At 31.2% G+C, this 19,920-nt stretch overlaps 1 long non-coding RNA gene across 1 annotated transcript; it reads left to right on the top strand.

Moving 5' to 3' along the window:
- Positions 1-2,056: 2,056 nt before the first annotated feature.
- LOC134691718 (uncharacterized) lies at positions 2,057-5,720 on the top strand. The gene is made up of 3 exons (XR_010102191.1): positions 2,057-2,417; positions 4,368-4,493; positions 5,558-5,720. It is a non-coding gene; the product is annotated as an uncharacterized LOC134691718 (long non-coding RNA).
- The last annotated feature ends 14,200 nt before the right edge of the window (positions 5,721-19,920 follow it).

The following is a 19,920-nucleotide window of genomic DNA, read 5'->3' as shown; positions in this document are numbered from 1 at the left end:
TTCAAAGACAATTGAAAAATCAAAATGATAATTCAATGGACATTCAAAGACAATTGAAAAATCAAAATGATAATTCAATGAACATTCAAAGACAATTAAAAAATCAAAATGATAGATTTTCTGAGCTCAATACAAAAATTTCTGAGATAAGAACGCAAGTTAAGCTAAATCAGGAAAATAAAGCTCAGTTAGTAATTATAAGGGATATCCAGGTTGCTAAAAATAACACCATTACGCAGGATTTCAGTCAAAATAGCATATCCTTTAACAGCACCACAACTGAACAAAATAACCAGGTATCAGTGACCCAACAATTAGCAGCTGGTCCAAGTACTGACAACACTTATACACCACGTCCAGTTAGTGCAAATCATGTAAGAGAAAGTAGTCATGTTCAGCAAACTACAAAGGGAAGAACCAAAACCTAGAAGCCCATTATTTAACGGTCAAGGGAAAACGGAAGACTTCGATGTATGTAGGACAGAGAGTCCAACCCAATATGTCCCTAATACAGAATTTAAAACGCGAATAAACGAGTTGATGGATTTTGAAGACATTAAGAAAGACCAATTTAATGCAAACAACAGTTACCGAGTAAATACATGTTACTTGTGCCACCAGGAGGGGCATTACAGCAGATATTGTCCTTTCTCAAGAGGTAAAAGAGGGAAACCAGAAAATATGAATATTTTTGGAGGGAACCCGCAGTTTGGATTTATAAGCCAGGGTTATCAGAAATAGTTAGGACTATATAGCAGATAAGCCTACTGGACAAATATGAGAATATTTTTTTGTGTAGATTCGGATTTTTTATAATGTAGATATGAAACTTGTGTGATTTTTTGTAATTGAAGAAATGTAAAAAAGAGATTTATTGTTTTTATTAAGAAGACTTGTATTAATATTAGTGTATACACTGAGTACATTAAGCACACAAATGTAGAGTATACAGTATTATAGATTTTTGAAAGTATATTGTGGTATTGAAATTGTTTTTGAGATTTTCAGTAAACAGGTGATTTTTTATCAGAATCTGGAATTTGATGATCCTATTGAATTGTTGCTGTTGTTGCAGTAAAAAAAGATTGTTTAATACTATTTTGGTGGGAAGCTGCTTTCGGTGGGTGTATATTGGCAGTTGGGATACTTTAGGTGCCACGTTTGTTTTGGTGCGAGAATAAGTTAAGGCTAATGATTATTCTAGATTGCAATATACATTTAGGTGACACCATGGGTATGCTGAGCTCTAGTCTACACCATTTTAGATATTTCTCGGGGAATACTGATGACCATTTTTTTTTTATTCGTTGTACCTTGTACTTATTCTTCTACTTATGTTTGTATGGTGCATCAGTATCGTGGTTGTGTATATATTTATACACGGTGGTACCCTTGACGGCGGTATAGTACTTGGTAGGACATCTGTCGGCTTATGGTTAGTCGGGTGTTTATATGGAGTTGAGCTTCATGATGTTTTTAATTCCAGCGTCTGATAGAATGGAGAATTTTGGAATGAACTTTTAATGTAGTAACTGTATATTAGTGCTGTAACTGTATAAAAAATAGAACTAGGTGTTTTCGTGACACTTTACTATTATATAAGTATAAGAGAAGATATTTATATATGGAAGAAAATTTTAGTTAACTTTTTAGCCTTTTAAGTATTAACAGGCGCATTAGTTTGTTATCGCAGATATTGTTTTTGTTAGGACATTAACAGGCGCAGTAGTTTGTTGATGTATGTTTAAGTTTAAAGATAGCTTAAATATTTGTTTGTTTCTGACAAATTGGAGATGAGTAAAAATTGTTTGATTTGTAAAATAGAGTAATATGTACATAGAAATATTGTGAAAAGAATTTTTATACGTATTGTCAGAATTGCCAAGCCCATATTTCGAGGACGAAATGTATTCTGGTGGAGGGGCAGTGTTGTAAATGTGTGTTTTGGTTATTTCCAAGTAAAGGAATATTGTTATTATTGAATTAAGAGAGTTTATATAAGTTGTCAGAAGTTATTTCTAGTATTAAGTATATTGAATTAGCGATTAACGTACGTTTTACTTTATGTTATTAGCTGCATCGATAACGTCGTATTTGGCGCAACTTTGTCATGTATTGTTCAGAACGTTACCGTTGGGTCAATATTTTAAGCGTGAACCCAAAAGTGTACATTTATGAGTTCTTAACTGGAAGAATTAATATGTCTAGATATGTTTATTTATAAGATTGTATTATTATAAGCATTTTGAGTCGAGGACTCCTATATTTTATGTCAGCGTTTTACGTTATGTTTTTCTTCCTGCTTAGAATATTTACTTCCGGTAATTTGAAATAAATACGAGTGCAACGTCATGTTCGTTAGTCTTTGCTGTGTTTACGTTTGGCTTGCAGCAAGGCTCATCCCGGGGGTCCTAGAGGTAAGAAGCAGCGCATTAGATGTATGCCTTGCATTTATTTACCGTATTTATCATTGTAATATTAACATGATTAAAGATAATCCCAGTTGACCCGTACGAAAATACATGAGAAAGAATATTATTTAAGTAACTTCGCCCCGTATGTTTATTATATATTATTGTTGGAATATTGTACTTGTATGGAAACACTTCGGCTGTTTAATAAATCATTTTTACTATTGATCATTTATACACGCTACCAATGATGACAGAGAACAGACAACAGATTTGACGTCCGTATTTATTTATTTATTTATACCCCGTGTATATACTAGTTTTATGAGTATTCGTATTTGCTGGCTTTATAACTATATCAAAACATAGCAAGAAGCAGAAATTACAACAATACATAAGGGGTTATGAAACATTAAAATTGGACACGATAAATAACCTTTGAATAGTGTTTGAACATAGTGCTGCATAGCTAACTGAACAAATTGAATTGAAAAAACAGTTTTTGGCATGACAAGGCTAATTTTTTTGTATATATTTTATGGTGGTATGATACTAAACACCTTACGAGAAGGATTGTGCCTGGTATTCATATTATGAAAACATACTCTATCAAACAGTTTAATTGAAGTTTAGAGCTGGCATGTCAGTTAACTGCTAGTAATCTGTTGTTATTTATTTATTATTGTCGTTTTGTTTATTTTCTTTGGTTACATCCTCTGACATCAGACTCGGACTTCGCTTGAACTGAAATTTAAAAAGTGCGTATTGTTATGCGTTAACCTTTTTACATTGGCTATAGTTATAGGGAGAGGGTTGAGATCTTATTAACATGTTTAACGCCACCGCATTTTTCAGTCTGTCGCAAGTTAGGAGCCTCTAGCCTTGGTTAGTCTTGTATTATTTTTAATTTTAGTTTCTTGTGTACAATTTGGAGTTTAGTATTGCGTTCTTTATCACTGAATTAGTATATATATATATATATGTTTGTTTAGGGGCCAACTGACGGACGCCTCCGACTGCGGGAATTTAACGCTGCATTGACGATCTGTTGGGGTGACCTTCTGTTGTTGTCTGTTTTATGGTCGGGTTGTTGTCTCTTTGACACATTCCCCATTTCCATTCTCAATTTTATTAAATTAAGAAAAACACATAATAAATTAACAAATGCCAGTGGTCAGATACTCTTGACAGATACAAACATGGGGCGGGACTTATTATGTTTAGTGAGACCATAACTCGCTCCTATATATATATCGAATGTAGAAAAAAAAATATGTAATCATCACAGTGAATTCAGTTAAAAAGAAATTCGAGTCCGATATCAGAATTGATGACATAATGATAATGATACACAAATTAACAACAGACTAATAGTAGTTACTGACATGCCAGGACTCAATTAAAATGATTGAAAGATTATGTCTATATTATATGAAAATCAAACACAACCCCTCCAGTTATTTTTTTTTATCATACTATGCTTGATTTGAAAATTTACATAAATCAATTGAAAATATAACATGGTGGAGTATAAAATATTAGACCATTACATTATGAAAACTCGTTAATTTTCAGATTTCATATACAAAATTATAAAAAAGAAGATGTGGTATGATTGTCAATGAGACAAATATCAACAAAAGACCAAAATGACAAACATTAACAACTATAGATAACCGTACGGCCTTCAACAATGAGCAAAGCCCATACTGCATAGTCAGCTATAAAAGGCCCCGATAAGACGATGTAAAACAATTCAAACTTGAAATTTAACGGCCTTATTTATGTAAAAAAAAGGAACGAAAAACAAATATGTAACACATACACAAACGACAACCGCTGAATTACAGGCTTTGTCTTGTGTATGTCAACGTTGAAAAGGTCTTACGAACTCTTTGAGGAATAAAAAAGTATACACATTGTGAATATTTGACCTCTAAAACTTTGTTATTACAGCAAACAGATGTTGGGAACCATATGTAAAATGTAAAGATGGTATTGAATGTGTGAATTCCAGGTTAAAATGTGATGGAGACTACGATTGCAAGGATAGGTCTGACGAAGATGAGGATACTTGCCACGGTAAATAATAAATCAGTATGCTACGTACTTAATAAATCAGTATGCTACGTACATAATAAATCAGTATGCTACGTACATAATAAATCAGTATGCTACGTACATAAGAAATCAATATGTTACGTACATAATAAATCAGTATGCTACGTACATAAGAAATCAGTATGCTCAATACATAATAAATCAGTATGCTACTTACATAATAAATCAGTATGCTACGTACATAATAAATCAGTATGCTACGTACATAATACATCAGTATGCTACGTGCATAATAAATCAGTATGCTACATTCATAATAAATCAGGATGCTACGTACATTTTTTGTAAATGTAATAAAAACGTGTCACATGAATCAAAAAAAATTAAGACGCAATTTTACATAATAGTATACTGTACATGTTCGGTGTGAGCCAAAGTTCCGTGTCTTACATTGAACATTAAATTTATTTGGTACTTTTTCACTTAGTTCATTCCAAAATTTTGGAATGAACTAAGTGAAAAAGTACCAAATAAATTTAATTTTAAAGTGAAATATAGGTACAAATATATGTCATGGATATAGGAAGATGCGGTGTGAGTGTCAACAAGACACCTCTCCATCCAAATAACAGTTAAGAAAAAAAAAACGTAAACCATTATAGGTCAATGTAAATTACCTCAAAACATAGTAGGTAATATCATGTATATGTGAACGTTAATACAACACTTAACTTAGTTTTCTTAAAAGTAATAAAATGTGTATAGATAATGTATAGCTTATGTACAAGTATTCTATGCAAACAGAAATAGCAATGTTATCTTTATGATTTTAATTTAAATGATTAAATTCGAACATTTCACCTAATCATATTTCAACTTAGACAGTAACGTTACAGATGACATGACATGTACTTTACAAAATAGTCTAACAAAAATTTGCAAAATTTCTTTTATTTTTTGTTTAAAGGAGTACTCGATCTTAAAATATTTGTGAATTACCTTGAATATTTTAAAATCAAAAAGGGATGACTACATGTTATCTTTTTTTATTGCTGTACCATCATATTTTGATATTTTCCTTTCAGAAACTAAAAGATATCTTAATGATTTCTTGGGGTATCGGAAAATGGAACGAAGATTACTAAATTGAAGAATTAAACAACTGGATTCTGCAAGCGTTTAACTTCTGCAATTTAATGTTCTTCTTCAAATTATTGATACTATACTCATAATAAACAAAAAGAATGTATTCTTAGAAGTCAATGAATTTTGTAGTTTATGTATATTAAATAAGTAGCAGTTGTTTTTGAAAAAGAAAAAAGAGAAAATATATTCAATACGTATGTGTATCTGTAGTAAACACGTTTGACTTAATTTTGTGATGGCAGATATTTTGATACTTATGTTGTTAGTGAAAAACTGTCAAAGGTATTCCATCCATGTGAAAACAAAACTTCCTTTTAGCAATTCTAAATTGCAAAAAGATATCAAGGGTGAACTTAAACTTAAATGAAAAAAAGAATAGAAAGCATTTCAATATTAGTTTTGTCCCAGTATATGTTATAAGACTTTAAGTAGTGTCTTACTTCAAAACAAACTGTATTTGGAAGGTTTATTTAAGGTAGATTGATGGTATACCGCCATCTTGGATTGTACAATCACAGTGCAAAATCGGTATAGTTATTTGACTAACCTGCAAATTTGGAGAAAGTTTTGCAATTCAATGGTTAGACTGTTTTTATATATAAAGAAAACTTGTTAATTAATTGTATTAAAAAAAATATTTTAACAAATATCAATTTCTGGGGTTCTAAAATCATTTTTACCAAATGAGCCATTTAAGGGGAGATCACTCTTATAGTACAAAATTTATACTGGTCTAATAGGGAATTTTTGTATTTTTGCTTGTGGCAAGAAAACAAGTTCGGTGACACCATGTTTTCTTTTTATTTTCTTAAAATATATTATGAAACCTATCTTCTCACAATTTATTTCAAAAATCTGTCTCATAGAAATTTTTTTATGCACACGAATGTGTTTTTTCATGAACAAACTAACCAAATTTAGGCAATTTTCAACGACTCATACCTTGAAAAATAGAACGGTGACCCATACTTATTATCATATTTTTGATAAAAGCATAGTAAAATCTTCATTTTGGTAAATTATAAGAAAATTCTGTCTCAAAAAACATTTACTTATGATCTACCTTAAATCAAAATACGAAGAAACTGAAACAAAAATATAAATGTTTGAATTAGACATTATCTCGTAATCAAATATTATTCTTTTAAACGTTTCGTTATATCTATTCATAGGTTTCACTTTTGTATGTTATGTTTAATTCTAGCAAACTGAAGTTTGTAACTTAAACTTAACTTTAAAAAAACAGTCCGTTCATTCCGTAAGGGTGTTCGATTCTTACGGTTTTCTAGCATTTTATCAAATATCCGAAATCCCCTAGTTCATTTATCTAGTGTCATTACAAATGTACCCAATAATCCTAAATTTCTATTTTAAAACATACAGTTTTAAATATCAAATCTTGTCATAGTAATGTGTCAATGTTAAATGCACAAGAAATTTAGAGAAAATAATTTTTAGCCCCCCCCCCAAAAAAAAAAAAATAGTATACATGCCTTTTTATCATCTCCTTATTTGTATACTTTCATTTTAATACAGTCAAATCACAAAGGTTATAAAAAATGTATTTTAGAAAAAAACATAAACCATTTTATCGAATTGCATAAGATACATTTAAGTAATGGCAGTAGTTCATATCTATCAAACGTAATTCCTAGACTGTATTACATTGCTTAGGTAGAAAATCTTTTAACTTCTCTTTAAACATTGTGACGTCGCTGATCAGTTGTTTCCATGCGTCAAAAAGCAAGAGGTCAAACTGAAGAGTTTGGATGGTGTTCACATAATCAATCTATTGTTTCCATATATCATATCATTTTATCAACCTCATTTCAGGTCAATAATTGTATATCATTCGATACCAGATAAAGGGCCGTTGGAAGTTTTTTTAAAGAGGAGATGCCAAAGGGTTAGATGTTGGAGGGGATCATGTTGTAGCATTCTTTAGTCGCCGTTGTGGATATCATATATCTGGGGTTGATAAATCATTGTATTAACCCCATCTCAAGTCAATAATTGTATATCATTCAATACCAAATATTTGTTCCGAATTATCTACCTGTTCCGGATGACAGTTTGATATTAAATATAGGGACCTCGATATCATATTTTCATGAATCATTGTTTGCTCAAAATTTGTTAAACGTGAACATGTTGAATATATTTTTCAGAAAACAATATACATTAAATTTATAAACACGATTTTGCTCAAATTTTGATCATTTTTGCAAGTTTTTCAATGACATAAAAGATCGCTTAGCCTAAGGAATTCACAATCAACAAAACCGTATAGAAAACTACAATAGACCCTGAAATGAATAATGATGAACTATGCAAACGAAAATACTATTGGTCTGAAATATGTACACACACCGATTAACGAGCAAAATAAGAACAGCAACAAACAACAACAACTGGATTACTGGCTTTTGACCTGGGACAGAAACATAAATATTTTTGCATGGTTAAACATGAGTTTATTTTCCACAAGCTCACCTAACTAGCACAACACATTAACAGACTATAAAAGTCAGTTAAAAATGACATATATCATCAAATCGATACAAAGCGGGAAATTAAGTAACACAGAAAAATACCGGATGTAACAGGATATGTATACATCCCCACAGCATAAACACTAATTGCGTACAATTTAGTCAATTAAAATACGTTCAGAACAAAATAACATTTCCATACTGAAATCCTTCTTATATATTATATTATAAGCAACATGACGGGTGCCACATGGGGAGCAAGATCTGCTTACCCTTCCGGAGCACCTGAGATCACCCCTAGTTTTTGGTGGGGTTCGTGTTGTTTATTCTTTGGTTTCTTATGTTGTGTCATGCGAACTACAGTGTGTCTGTTTGTCTTTTTCATTTTTAGTCATGGCATTGTCAGTTTGTTTTATATTTATGAGTTTTGACTGTCAATTTGGTATCTTTCGTCTCTCTTTTGTGCACGACAATTATTGCAAAAGGACAGGCATACCACAGCTTTCATTCCGCATCTTGGGTCTCGGGAGAAATAGGGAATTATTGCACATGCTCTTCGGTATATCTAATTTACATGGCTCGGGTAACCTTACTTAACCACACGGACGTAGACTTTGGGGTTAATAGGTCATCGAAACCGTGAAAGTTAATAGAGACGATAACAATGACAACCAAGAAACAAACAAAGACTCACAAAACCAAAAGACATTTACATCAACAGTTAAATGATATATATCAATTTCATTATCCATAATCTTCTATTTTAATATGTAGTCATCGAATTACATCAGCGTTTTAAAAAAATGCAAACTTTACTCAATCAATGGATCCTGGGATAAGAAGATTCTCATGTATTGTAAAGAAGTTTAGAAGGTATTACCGTTTTAGTAGTTAACGCTTGTTATTTGTTTTTAATTTGATATACAATTCCTTTTTTTAGCTCACCTGTCCCAAAGGGCAAAGTGATTTTTTTCTCATTATTTGGCGTCCGTCGTCCGTCGTAGTCTTCTGCTAACTTTTTTACATAAATCTTCTCATCTAAAACTAGTTGTCCAAATTTAACCAAAATTGGCCATAATCATTATTTGGGTATCTAGTCCAACAATGTGTCCGGTGAGCTGGCAAGCCAACCAAGATGGCCGCCATAGCTAAAAATAGAACATATGGATAAAATGTAGATTTTGGCTTATAACTCTGAAACCGAAATATTAAGAGCAAATCTGACATGCATTAAATTGTTTATCAAGTCAAGATCTATCTGCCCTGATTTATTTCAGATGAACAGGACAACCGGTTGTAGCGTAGCCATCCCTGAATAGATAGTTTTACGGAAATTTTGCCGTTTTTTGTTATTATCTTGAATATCATTATAGATAGAGATAAACTTAAAACAGCAATAACGTTCAGCAAAGTATAATCTACAAATGAGTCAACATGAGCAAAATGGTCAATTGACCCCTTAAGGAGTTATTGCCCTTTATAGTCAAAATCTACAATTTTCTTAAATTTTATGAATTTTGATAAATTTTACAAAATGTTTTTCTCTTTAACTACTGGGAAAAGTGCATTATACATGTTATACTAGATAGATATATTGTTAAAAGCGAGAGTGTTCAGTAAAGTAATATCTACAAACACATCACCATTTTCTCATGAATCCATCTGTTTCCTTTGGTTAATATGCACATAGACCAAGGTGAGCGACACAGGTACTTTAGAGCCTCTAGTTTACCAACTTTCTGTAATATTGTTTAAATCTGTGGATATTTGAGCGTTACTGATTTGATTTTGAAGATCTTTGATCGTATTTTGTTCTTTGAATTTATATTTTGCATAAACGCATGAAATTAGTGAATTAGACGTATTTGTATGAAGATAATAAATTCAAAGGCTCTAAAATTGTATTGTAACCGATGATTCAACCTAACATACACGCTATGACATTATGTTCTAATTCGTAACCTCAACCGAACATAAAACATTTATCAATATAATACAAAACTCTCACATGGGAGCAGCCACTTGCAAAAGTCAAGTGCATTTTATTCAGGTAATAATTACACGTAATTAATTTTATATCAATGAAAATTATGAAAATTGTCTGTCTCTAACTAGCACTGCAACATCAATATTTATGACTCTTCTTGGACTATCAACCTGTAAATAAATAATTTTCATAACTATTTATTTGGAAAAAAACATCTAGAACACTTGACTGCAATGACTCGAATGACTTTAACTGCTATCAAACCACCCGTGCATAAAATGTTTCCCGCATACTTTATATATCCAATCAAACAGACCTTTCTATAAATAGCATAAACACATGTTCCTTACCAAACAAAACAAACTGTATCGATATATGTACAACTTTGATAAATATAAATATTCAAATGGCACACAAGTCACAGGTTTGACTTCGCAATTGATAAAAAGTTAATAAGCAGTTTAAACATCCGCAAAACAATAATGTTGCATATCAATTACGCATTGACGACCTATTTCATACATGTATCAGGCATTTGCTATTAACTTGTTTGTTTTCCACTATGAACCTTAAACATTTTAAAATCATTCCAGTGTTTATCAAGAAGGGGATAGAAACGAGTCTGTATAGTATAGTTGTCCTATCATAATTTTACCTCTATTATTTGAAGTATCACTTCTTCAACCAATCTTGGACTGCCTTATTTTTTTCTAAATTGATAGCAAAAAGATGACAAGGATACTTGAACTCGATAGAAAATTTAATTCGTAATCAGAGGTACCAAGAGTATGATTTAATATGTCAGACGTGCGTACGACTCATCATTGAAACTCAGATCAAAGTAGGTACAGAGCCGAAAAGGTACACAGAGGATGGATATTCCAAAATTTCAAAACGTTGTGCCAAATAAGGCTAAGGTAATCTATGCCTGGGATCAGAAATCCTTTGTTTTTCGAACAATTGAAAGTGTTGTAAACAGGAAATTAAAAAAATTACCATCTTATTCCTATTCATGCCAGCACCGAGGTGCTGCTGACTACTGGGCTGGTGTTATCCTCGTGGACAAACGTCCACCATCAGTGTTATCGTCCCAGTGGTTTCAAACATCTTCAAAATCTATCATTCAGTCAGTCCGTTTTGATTGATTGTACATATTAATTATTCAAAGATTGTATGCCTGTATCTATATATATATATTTGGCATGGTCAACAACTTTTTTTTTACAAATAACGACTAAAAGTTACATTTTTTTATATATGTATAAGTGTGATAATTAAGGCATTAACAGTCTGCAGACATGGTCAAATTGAATACTTACCTTATAATATGAGACAATATTGTAATAAAACATATACGATGTGAACTGCCACAAGCATCGAATATAGCAATAACATTGTAACTATCCTTTTATTTTGTAACATATGACGTGGCTCTGAACTAATAGAGCTCATTGTGTTATTATGCCATAGTCAATGTTTTTTTTTATTTTAACAATAGTAATTAAGATGATAACACAAGTTTGACTGCTGTACCCCTTTTTGTGAAATGTATGTGTTTGGTTTTTTTCACGCATCATTGTCAATATAATTATGCGATTGTGAGAGTTTTCCTAGCTTTAAAACCTGGGTTAATCCACCATTCCTTAATTTCGAAAATGTCTGTGCCTATAGTAAGAAATATGTCAGTTGTAGTCCATTTGTTTGATACAATGTATGTTTGAATTTTCGATACTGCAATTTTATCAGGGATTTCCGTTCTGAGTACTTGAGACTTCGGTATTTTTGTGATTTTACTTTTGAATGACTTTGAAAGGTTGCAAACATCACTAACCTTAATTGCTTCCTGGTGAGTGATTATTTTTGATTTGCGAACCTATAAGTCGTTTCGTAAATTTAAACTATAACTGTTTAAAAATGTTGACCGGTTTTAACCTTTGCACGTATACATTAGATTTGAACTTTATGTGGTCCCTTCAAATAACAAAAGTGAAATTCTCGAATATATAATTAAAATTGCTTGTAATTTGTCATTAAAATTTGCTGGATAATAACTATAAAATTAAACATTATGCACCATGATAGCTCTATAAATCCATGTTATTCTGGTCTATATTTGTCATTGCTGAACAAACATCTTTGGTAAGTAGATAATTTTTCAGTAAAAATCAGAGCAAATGGTTTCTTTTAATAGTCCTTTGTTATGAATGTACCATTGTCATTTTACTTAGTTTCTTTTGTTACCCGTTCTGACATCGGACTCGAACTTCTTTTTAATTGAGTTTTACAGTGCGTATTGATATATGTTTCTTTATTCTAAATTGCTAGAGGTAAAGAGGAAGGGTTGATTTTGCACAAAACAAGTTTAAGATGGCTTATGGTGACATATTTTTGTTAATTTCTGTGTCATTTTGGTCTCAAGTGAAGAGTTGTCTCATTGGCAATTAAACCACATCTCATGTTTTTTATATATTACCCCGTCGTAATTTTTGCGTATGTCCCAAGTAAGGAGCCTCGTTGTCTGCTCGTTTGTCGGGTTTTTGTCTCATCGACATATTCTCAATTTTTATTTTCAATTTGATATCAATTCTGTTGTTTTTTTTAGCTTTTTTAGATTGTGTATTACTGTTTTCTAGATAAATAACTTTTCTTCCGATACAACACGGAACCCAGATGCCCACACCTTATAGACTTTCCGTGATATAATAATGTTGAGCACAAAGCCGTTTAAACGAATTTAGCTTCCTTTTTTTTTTAAATTATTTATGTTCTTTGTATATGTTGTGTGTGCACTAGTTATTTAAAATTGATATACTTATGTTTTTTAACTTTCTTGATTGTCTCTAAAGCCCTCGTGCAGTCAGTGAAAAGTTTTATATATATTTGTGTCTTGTGATTTATATGTGAAAATGTTTAACATAGAAACTTACTACGTTCGTGTTCCTTACATATAATGTTGCAACAAAAAAAAATATGTTTTATATATTCCAGATTATCCATAAATCTACCTTTTGCATAAAAATGTTTAATAATGTTAAAATCTTGTGAATAAATCTGGGAATCCTTCTATGGGCATAATAAATTGTAAAATACTTTGTGAAAGGTACATTTATGGTAGTTTTTGCCAGGGGAAAACTTACAAAAATACAACAATCAAAATGTATCATTATAGGTGAATATTTTCTATACAACGAAGAGGCCATATATTAAGTATGGTCATTAAGTATTTCTCAATATCATGAATGCACTCTTCAATAAACGATTTCCCTGAAGGGAAATAATACGTACAAAATTATAATTTAAGGTCAAAGTTAAGGTTTGCAAAAGTACATTCGTCTATGAATACAGTTTGGTATAGACCAAGCATTACATAAAGTAAACGATCGTTTACGCAGCGTGCACATATTTCATATGTTAGCTTGTCTAAATTTAATGCTTTGTTTGCACCCAACTGTATGTGCATATGTTCTGGAGCATATGCGTATTTGGACCGTATGCGTTCATTTCCAAATTACTTATACTGTCTTACCGTACGCGTATTGTCTATTTTTAAGAAGTTTGTCAAATTTACTGATTAGAATCGAATATACTACTATATTACAGATCAATATTACTAAAATCTTGAATCAATTTAAAATTTAAATTGTAAATTAAACAAAAACAGAATACTTCAACCATTAAAAAAAGACAGGTTATGTTAGAGTCACAATAGGAATCATATAGACAATTAAATTTCACGTATTCACGTTACTCATATGATCGTAATAATATTATTTTGTAGAAATCAATAAAAAAAAAACTCGCCGAAAAATAACCCATATATAGTGATCCAAATACATTTATGATCCAGCTCGTACTATACCATACGGTCCAAATACTCATATAGTCTGGAACATATACAATTGCACAACGGCGATAAAAAAAAGTGTGTGCTTTATACTTCCTTTTTATATAGAACTGTGGTCTTCATTTAAAAAAAAAACAACTTTGTATTCATACAGGAGAAACATGAAGTACCTACCACTGACTGTATTTACATATGGATTATGTACTATATTTCACACATCAGGTAAGCGTGCGAGCTGATTTAAAATTTAAAAATTATATGATTTAAAAGAAAATTTCAGAATAAAATAAAATAAATACAGAATGGAAATGAGGAATATGTCTTAGAAACATTAATCCGAGTACTAACCCAGTAGAGCGCCAGCAGTATGTCGACTAATGGCTTATTAATATATTGATATGAGCGTCATTGATGAGTCTTATGTAGACGAAACGCGCGTCTGGCGTACTAAATTATAATCCTGGTACCTTTGATAATTATCGACAACATATCCAGAAATTTCCACATTCTGCATTCTTTACAAATGAGCACATCAATGAAAAAAATCAGACTTACATAAGAAAAAGAAAGTGAATTTTAACAGGAAGTACCTTATTGCCTTTCTTAATATGAGGTAAAGAAAACAGAAATCATCCAATAGGCATGAATCCAGCTATAATTATGAGTATATCCATCAGAAAGGACATTTGAAAATGGATACGAACGTTTTCTTAAAAACCCGTTGGGGTGGAAAGACCTTATGCTGTTCTCTTCACGACTAGTTATTAATCAGAATTATAGTTATTGTTATATAAATTATTAGAATTATTATTGCTTTAATTGGTATCTAAATTGTTATTATTATTATTGTTTGACATTTTCATGTGTGGCATTAAAAAATGAAACATGCATGTAACATTGTGCAAATACATGTATGATGCAAATATTGGTAAAGTCTTACAAATAATACTTTGTTGGTTTTTGTCTCGGTTATTTATTTTTGTTTTTATTTTCATAACAGAGGCTAAAAGATCCTTCACTTGCAAAAGTGACGGAATGGGGCTTAGGGAAAATCAAAGGTGCGATGGTCAAATTGATTGCCTAGATGGTTCCGATGAAGAAGAGACTATGTGTATAGGTTTGTATACTCTATCGTTATTCTCATCGAATTTTGTCTAATGCTTAGATATAGGAAGATGTAAACGTGCCAATGAGACAACTCTCTATCCAAATAACAATTTAGAAAAATAAACCATTAAAGGTCAATGTACGGTCTTCAACACGGAGCCTTGGCTCACACCGAGCAACACTCTATAAAGAGTCCCAAAAAAACTAGTGTAAAACCATTTAAATAGGAAAACCAATGGTCTAATTTATATTAAAAAAAAACGAGAAACACGTATACATTACATAAACAAACAGCAACTACTGTACATCAGATTCCTGACTTAGGACAGGTGCAAACATTTAGTCCGTTTCTGTGTGCGTTACATTTTAATGCTGTGTCGTTGTTCTCCTGTTATATCTAATGCGTTTCCTTCAGTTTCAGTTTGTTACTCCAAATATTGTTTTTTGTCCATAGATTTACGAGATTTGAACAGCGGTATACTACTGTTGCATTCATCTATCGTACTATCAACATGATTGAATAGCGTTACGATGTTGTTATCTAAAGATTAAATGATAAAAGATGTATTAACATAGATACAACCCATTCACAAAAGTTTTAAGAGACGATATTCTATTAAAGAGAAACGGAAAACAAACATCAATTTTAATTTTTCGTTTTTTGGTTTATTTTGTATAATTTGGAGTTTAGTATGACGGCCATTATCACTGAACTGGTATAGATATATGTTGAGGGCCCAGCTGAAGGACCCCTCCGGGTACAGGAGTTTCTCGCTGCATTGAAGACCTATTGGTGACCTTCTGTTGTTGTTTGTTCTATGGTCGGGTTGTTGTCTATTTGATACATTATTCATCCAATTTTCAATGTGATGTAATAAACAGAAGAAAAAAAAGATAAAAGATAAAAAAAAAAAAAAAAAAAAAAAATAGAAAACGAATTGAAAAGCAATTCAAAGATTGTTAAAAAGAGGTAAACAGATACAAAATTATCATACGAGCATCACTGAAGAGACATGTATTGTCGAAATGCGCATCTGGTGCAACAAAATTGGTACCGTTGATTTTATTATCAAACTTTACTACTAAAATATTTTAGCAATATACAATAAATAAATATATTCTTTATTTACACAGCCTATGAATGCGATTCCAACTATGGACTGGGAAAATGTGATGACGGTTTACAATGCTATTTCAGATACAATAATTATTGTGATGGCAAAATCGACTGCAAGGACAAATCTGATGAACCTGCAGCAAAAATATGTAAAGGTAAGAAATAAAATCACGAGTGTTAAAAAAAAAAAAAAAAAAAATCACGAGTGGCAGTTAGTGTGTATACATGTTCTGGCGCTAAACACTATGACGTTTCAAGTAATTTTTAAAATCAACTAATTGAGTTTGAGTGAGAGCAATTATTTTAATCGAGATCTTTAAACATGTGAATCAATCAAAGTGGATCGTGACATCTAAATATATGATAAGGGTTGACATTCAATTCAATAAAAGGGTTCATGCATGCTGTATAGATGACGTGTACATAAAATATACAAAAATGGGGAACATTTGCAAATTGAAGCAACTAAAGGAGAGAAATTCATTACAATGCAAATATTAAATATATTGATAAAATATTGTAATAATCAAATTAATTGTAGACCATGACTTACAAAACCAGATATAATAATTATATAACATTATTTTTTTTATATCCAGTATCTAAAAAATGGTTTTTGTTTCATATTTTATTTTATTGCTTTAATTTACTTGCAAAATCTGTTTGTTTTCTAATGATTTGTCATTTGCAGAGTACAGCTGTTTAGGGAAACCAAATAAATGCAAGGATGGTATACAATGTATAGGTTATCTGGATCTATGTGATGGAAAAGTTAATTGTAACGATAATTCAGATGAAGATCCGGAATTTTGCAAAGGTAATGAGTTAAAATTATGTTAGAAACAACGTCTATCTCATCCATATCTTATATGTACATTCCTCATATGAGGGCATAATCCTACCTTATAGTAGTTGTTGTGTAAAGCTTTTTATCAAATGAAAAATCTTATAGGTATTCCTAAATGGAAGATTATACATGATATACACACAGAAGAAGAAGTATACTTAACAACAAAATTATTTTCATTTACCTTTGTATGATTTGACGCAGGGTTTTTTTCAAAAGTGATGATTTTCTTAAACTTGTTAATCATTTAACAGCGGTATCACATATCAACTTTGTTTAAACCTGTTTATTTACTGTTTGCCGTAATTGGTTATCCCTTAGAATTGTAATTAACTATATATATTTTTTGCATTCAAGTTTAACAGATCAAATGTATTCGTTCATTGTGTTTTGATTTGCCTTTTTTTTTATTGAATTAAGCCTTCCACAATGTTCCAATTGATATCTATAGTGTATTTTTCTATGTTGTAATGTTATACTATTGTTTCAGAAATGGTAGAAGGTTTACTACCTTTAAAACGTGTAATACCGCTGCAAATGTTTGCATCGGTTCTAAGTAAGGAATCAGTTGTACAGTGGTTGTCATCTGTTTATGTAGTTCATATGTGTTTTTCGTTTCTCGTTTTCATATAGGTTAGAACGTTGGTTTCCAATTGGAAAGTTTTACACTTGCAATTGTTGGGGCCCTTTATAGCTTGCTGTTCATGTGAGCCAAGGCTCCGTGATGAACTCCGTAGCTTGACCTAAAATGGTTTTCTTTAAAAAAAAATGTTACATGGATGGAGAGTTGTATCAATGACACTGATACCACATCTTTCTATAATTAAATCAATTCGTAACATTCTTTTAAAAAGCCTTTTTTTTATTTTGAAACAGAATAGCAAACATACTCGTCATAAAATATTTTGATATTGATCCCTTTAATCATATAAAAAGCAATTTATCTTACAGCTAACGAATGCATTAACGACAATTACGTAAAATGCAAGGATGGTTTGCAGTGTGTGTTTCGGGGGTTCCTATGTGATGGAGATGGGAAATCTGAATGTCGTGACAAATCAGACGAAGATAAAGACTTTTGCAGAGGTAGGTTATAACAGTATAAAGAATATACATATTTCCTCGTATTCTCCGTATGCAGGCACTTCTGCTGGAATGTTGCTACATATAAATGGGAAATTAACAAGTGTAGTCAATTTAAAGAATAATTGTGTGATGCTAGCTATACTATTATGTTTCACGAGAATCCGTCAGCTTGTCCAACTGCAATAAATGAAATGCAATATTCATGATGAAAAAGAGGGACAAAGGATACCAAAGGGACAGTCAAACTCATAAATCGAAAATAAATTGTCACCGCCATAGCTAAAAATGACAAAGAATAGTACACATGACACAACATAGAAACTAATGAATGAACAACACATGTGCACATGCATGAAATGAAAGCAAAACTTGATAAAAAGATGTGTGATCGTGAATTGTATAAGCATACAATTTATTTACATAAAAACAAAGCTTTCTATTGGAATTTTACGAGGAAGTAGGTGTTGGTCATGTTTACATTTTAAGAATGAAGCTTTTCCGCGCCTCATTCAAAATATGAATTGGTCAACACTTTACGTCCTCACAAGTTTATGAAAAGAGGCGCGTATTTCTTAAATGAAGCTTTAAAGAAGAATAGTCAAAATGCAATATCACTTGCCCTAATGATTGATAATAATATGAGGAAGGCATTACCTGTGAATTGTACGAAGTCTGTATGATTTTTTTTTATTTGTAACTTAAATATTTGTTAAAAAGAGTAGCGGAAATACCGTAACGATTCGAATTTGGTTCTGTTGTTAGGGATTTTACTTGTGACGTTATCTAAGTTATGACATCATGTTCAATGTAAACAAAGACACCCAATGCATCAGGTAACGTTAATGCACATCAAAGACAACAAATTATTAATAATGAAATATTGGTATTGTGTTACTGGAGTTCCTATATTTTACTAGACTACTCAAAGTCTCAAGACAACGAGACCGGAAGACGGGAGGTTTTTTTTGCGTTCTGTGCAAATTCGGAAATTCAAAACATGACATAAAAAAGATTTAACCGATTTTGAGTTTATTGGTACAATAAAAATTTCGGAAAATTCCCAATTCTTTTTTTATTGATTTTATACTGTAATTGTATATATCTGCAGATTATATAAGATTTGTAAACCTTATGTTCAATATTTGGAAGATTTCATGCCACGATAAGAATTAACAACATGTCCGGAACATATTTAAGATATGCAGACATTTTGAATAGTTTATATGTTGTCTCCTGGGTTATTGTTCATAGAATATATTAAATATAATTGCCACTAGCAGTGTCATCCGCACAGTGGTTAAAATAAAAACATCATTATCATAAAAACAACAGTTAGATAACAAGAATCGTAAAATTTTATTTCCTTTTCTTATTCAATTCATCAAAACTTGAGACAATATCTGGTTAAAGTTGTTTACTAAACAAACAAAAAAGACAGGGTCTTAAAAAAAAAAAAAAAAAGAGTGTTGTCATGTTCATTTAAAGAAGAAGATTAAGAGACGACATCAAAATTTCAATGTAGGAAAAAAACTAAATTCATATAGTTTTTTCACTGACAGCCCTTACCCCCGCCCCTATCCCTATCTCAACTTAATTGGGGAAAACATTTATTGACCAAAAAAAGATATATATGAAATCAATGTAACAAAAATTGCAGAAACTTTGAACCCCAAACCCCACAGCCCCGAAACTATTTGAAGCAAGTGTTTTATCCTTGAATGATGTTTTTATGTCGTCCCTTAGTCGTACAAGTCTGATGTTCAAAAGTCAAATGTTAAATCACTTTTTTTTTTTACAGCAAACAAATGTAAGACAGGTCATT

The sequence above is a fragment of the Mytilus trossulus genome, chromosome 11 (assembly GCF_036588685.1).
Source record: "Mytilus trossulus isolate FHL-02 chromosome 11, PNRI_Mtr1.1.1.hap1, whole genome shotgun sequence".
NCBI classification, from domain to species: Eukaryota; Metazoa; Mollusca; class Bivalvia; order Mytilida; family Mytilidae; genus Mytilus; species Mytilus trossulus.
This window is presented reverse-complemented; position numbering and strand designations above follow the sequence as displayed.